At 31.8% G+C, this 4,723-nt stretch overlaps 1 long non-coding RNA gene across 1 annotated transcript; it reads right to left on the bottom strand.

Moving 5' to 3' along the window:
* Positions 1-348: 348 nt before the first annotated feature.
* LOC145116306 (uncharacterized) lies at positions 349-2,455 on the bottom strand. Its single transcript, XR_013711989.1, has 3 exons — positions 1,419-2,455; positions 1,132-1,278; positions 349-947 (listed from the first exon to the last, which is right to left on the bottom strand). It is a non-coding gene; the product is annotated as an uncharacterized LOC145116306 (long non-coding RNA).
* Positions 2,456-4,723: the final 2,268 nt, after the last annotated feature.

Here is a 4,723-nt window from a genome sequence, read left to right on the forward strand (position 1 = left end):
ATAAAATCTTACATCAAAAATACATTTTGAAAGTATCCAATTCCACCCATTTGATAACCAAAGGCATTACATAAACGAATCTTACATTCAATTCCTTCGGATTCCATCAGAATCCGCAAACATGTAAAATATCAATGAATATTTGGAAGTAATGGTTTTATGTATAAAGTTATTAATATATCAAGGATAGTTTTGTGATTTTAAGGTCTTGTTCTGTTGTGTCCCATATTGGTGGTAAAGGATCTACTAATACAAATGAAGTTGACACTTTTTTTTATTACATAACAAATTGACTATCATACCCTTCAAGACATTTTAATTCACCTGTCTGCTTTTTATTTCCATAAGAATGCACTTTTATCAAAAATAGCTACGTACTTTTCACTTTTACAGAATTTCCCAAATTCAAACCTCGTGACCCTCTTTTCAGCATAACTAACTCTAATTTAGACCAAATAAAGTTTAAAAAAAAAAAAATCTCGATTAAGATGAACTAAAAAAAGTAAAAACACTTTTTCTCACAAATAGCTTTGTACTTTGGATTTCCCCTAAAAACATCTGTTACTCTCACTTATTTTTAATACACTGTTCTTGACAGTTTAAAAAACTGTTTCTTCACACAGGAAAACAGAATGAGATCTCTATACCTTTATTAACTTCCAATTGCTACTACTTACAAAATGGGTTCTTTATAAGAGTAATCAATTTGACAATTACTTTAATAGTTTCCAATGAGAGTAGTTTGCTTTGTTACCCCAACTGAAAATCATTTTCAACAATGTATTTTGGGTTCCATGAACATCCATAAATGGTTTCGGCTTCTCTATAACCAGTTTTGGCTTTTCTCCATTGAATTCAAGAAACTCCACCATTTTCAAATGATTAGGACTCAAGATTCTCTTTGTTGTAGCTTCATCTAACTTCTTGTATTCCACCCCAACAAATTCCTAGATCATCAAACAAAAGCATAAGTTTTACTTTTTCATGTGAGGTGAGAAAATTTAAAACTAATGTTTTTTAATTCTTGGAAAACTTATTTATTGGCTCAATTGCTTTTCATATAATAGGTTCGAAGCGTGAAAGTGACCCATCATGTTTCAAGAATGTGATGCATAAAAAAAAAAAAAATACCTTTTTAACAATCAACTTGAGAGACTCCAGCTTGGGATAATAGTTGAGAATTCGGTTGAGGTCATCCATGGTGAAGGCATCAATTGTTGTGATTAGCACCAGAGTCTTTAGATTAGGTAGAGAATGATCATGTGCACCATAAATGCACTATGATAATGACGCCAAATAAGAGTTTGGAGTTATGAATAATGATTAATGAATGTACTAAAACACCAAAAGAGGAAAATTAAACTGCAAAACTGTTTAACCAGAAAGAAGAATTATGCATAAAGAGGATAAGCATGTACCTGATTGAAGAAGTAAAGGTCAATTTGCAAAGATTCCACATGAGAAATTCCAGGAAACAACTGATATATTCTGTTGCTTGATAATTGAGCTTCAGGTGCAGGTAGTAATCCTTGAGGAACTATTATGGCTTGTTTCAAAGAGTCTAGACTTTCGAAGAAAAACTTATAAGCAATATAACCTCTTAGATCAAATACACAAGTTTTGGGCAGGAAATCTTAATGCAACCACAAATGCGATCAATATCATCATTTTTAATTTGGAGTTTTTGGAGCTTTGGGCATGAAATACAGAGAAGATTAAGTCTATTCATGAAGCAGTATTTTAAATTCAAATCCTCAAGTAATGGGCAGCTTTGGAGAAAACCTTTTACTATATCTTCGTCTTCTAATAAGTCGAGGAAACTCAACATAAGAACCCTAAGCGCCGGAAACCCCATATGATTAGGCAAACTTAGACCATAATTGAACAATGCCAACTTTAATACCTTCACTGATCTGGAAGCCACTAGACAATGGGGCATCTCAAAAACCCTAGAATCAGGCCAAAACGTGAAATCAATTTGTTTGACATTTTTCGTAACGGCGGCATGGATCCACCGCCCTACGGTCGATGAATTGCAGAGCTCTGAACAAAATCAATGCAACCTATCGAAATCCACGGACCTGTTTACTAAAATCCAATAAACAAACTCTTCGAATTTCTTCATTGGATAGTATTTGTCTAGTAATTCTGGGTAACGTAATTCTACAGAGGGAACTAAAGTCCACAAATATCTCCATCTTGTGGACAAAATGCTGGTTCGAATTACTTCTTCCGTAGATGGAAGACCTGAAAGAATCAAGAGAAGAATATGATCCGGCATGTTACTCATCAAATCTACTCCATCTTCGCGTATTGATGCATTTGGTCGCTCGGATTTCTTCATGATTTAGGTGACGTGAATGAAAATTATTTAGAGAAAGCAAACAACCTTTGATCACAACGGATTTCTTCCAATTGCTTGATAAAAACGGTTTCAATTATGGTAACTAAAGGTTGGGGCGAGCAAAAATCGAACAGAAAAAAGAAAAACCTACAAAACCGTAATAAACGGCAACCGGAACCGATGCAAAAACCAATTGTACGGATTTAATTTTTGCAAAAACCAAAAGTCAACGGTGCGGTGCGGTTTTTATCCAAAAAACCGGTCCACCAAAACGAATTGCACCGCAAGCGTGTATAGTAATAAATCAATTAATATATATTATATACATGCAATGTAAAATACTTATAAACGATAATATATTTATTATATGTTTACTTTGTGTTTGTGTAAGACTGTATCGGGTGCAAAAAAAATTTCTATTGTGAGCCAAACGTACTAATCGACATGTGTAATAAGCTTGTAACAAATTAAGTCATAGTCAACCAACCTTCGATTATTAATTAGTTTGTGAGAGTAGTCACATGTTGTATTTTAAGCTACTTATAATCTTTTATTATGTATTTTTGTTTTGGGCTGGAAATGAATGGTTTCAAAAATGGGAAAAAATCACAATACAAGCTTACATGCACATGGTTTTAAGTTCTTAAGCTTTTAGAAAACCACACCAATAAGCATAAAAAACTGCACCAAAATCTAGACACGGTTTAAAACCGAAACCGCACTGATACAAACCAAAACCGCATTTAAAAACTGTAAAACCGAACCGTTGCAAAACCGCACCCAACGGTTTTAAGAATGAAAAAACCGCACCATACGGTTTGCGGTTTGGTTTGGCCTTAAAACAGCACCAAACCGCACCATGCTCACCCCTAACTAAAGGTGAACAGCAGTCAAAGTAGGTTAACGACAGTTTAAAAGAGTTAACGTTGTTTCCTTCTCAATCAGTTACCCCAAAAAAACGTAGAAACCCTAAAACCCCAAACCCTATAGCTACGCTCAATCCTTTTAACATGAGCCTATAACGATATAATACAAATTAATTTACATAAAGCAGATAAAACACTGATTTTAAATAAATAGAGAAACAACCCTTGAAATATTTGAATCTGATTTTTTTTTTCTAAATGTAAAAAATAGCAATATACTCTCATATACTTGTGTATTATAAAATGATACTCTCCTTACTATCTTTTACAACATTATGCTTTAAAATATTTTCTTATCAAGACATTGTACTTTAAAAAAAAGTACAACTTATATAACACAACTAGTTTTCCGAGCTAACCACTGATTTTTTAATCATTTTAATAAAACCACACAACTTTGACTCTTCTTTTTTAACACGACTATGATCACCTCCTAGAAAAGCTTTACAAGCATTTTTGCTCAAGACTCAAGTGAGATTGCACTATAGTCAAACAATACTCTATTTTGTTTGTATATCTTTACAAGCTTTTTTAACACGACTATGATAACTTCTTAGAACAGCTTTACAAGCTTTTTTGTGTGTGTATGTGTGAGAGAGAGAGAGAGGGAGAGAGAGAGGGGGGAGAGAGAGAGAGAGAGAGAGAGAGAGAGATTCATATAACATAAACTACATTGTGTTATTATATTCATTTTGTGTTATTTTGTGCGATCATACTTATAATACTTTCATAGGCTCCTTTGCTATTATATATATATATATATATATATATATATATATATATATATATATATATATATATATATATGGTTAGGTTATTTTGTTTTAACTATTGTGTGCCAGAATGCACAGATCTCGACCACCGGATGGAATAGAATCAAAAGTCATGATCTGAGAGTCTATGATATTACAATAGGGTAACATGCACCATATAATCATACAATTTTCAGCATAATGGTATTTTGGTCAATTTACCTATATTAAAAAAGAAAATTTCCCGACTTTAAGGGATAATTAATTCTTTTATTTTTAAAATTTTGAATATTTTAAATTAATTCAGATTTAAAAATCCGATTTTATTCTGTCAGAATGACAGAATGCCAACCATAAACTAGTAAATATATTTTCGATTTTATTCTTGCAGAATGACAGAATGCCAACCATAAACTAGTAAATATATTTTCGATTTTATTCTTGCAGAATACATTTCCAATGCAGTTATATTTGATAATTGACCTGATTTAAGAACAAGATATTATTCATATACATCCAACTTGGGTCTATGATTTTATTCTTAATATACATTCGAAATTAAATACAAATTCATACATATTCTTACAGACTAATATCCTTATACATTTTAATATAGTTATACATATTCTAACAGAATATCATCAAACATGAATAAAATTGTTAAAAAATAGCATTCTTGAATATACAATTATTGAACAAAT

The sequence above is a fragment of the Lactuca virosa genome, chromosome 5 (genome assembly GCF_052849685.1).
Source record: "Lactuca virosa cultivar CGN04683 chromosome 5, Lactuca_virosa_CGN04683_v6, whole genome shotgun sequence".
Classification (NCBI taxonomy): Eukaryota; Viridiplantae; Streptophyta; class Magnoliopsida; order Asterales; family Asteraceae; genus Lactuca; species Lactuca virosa.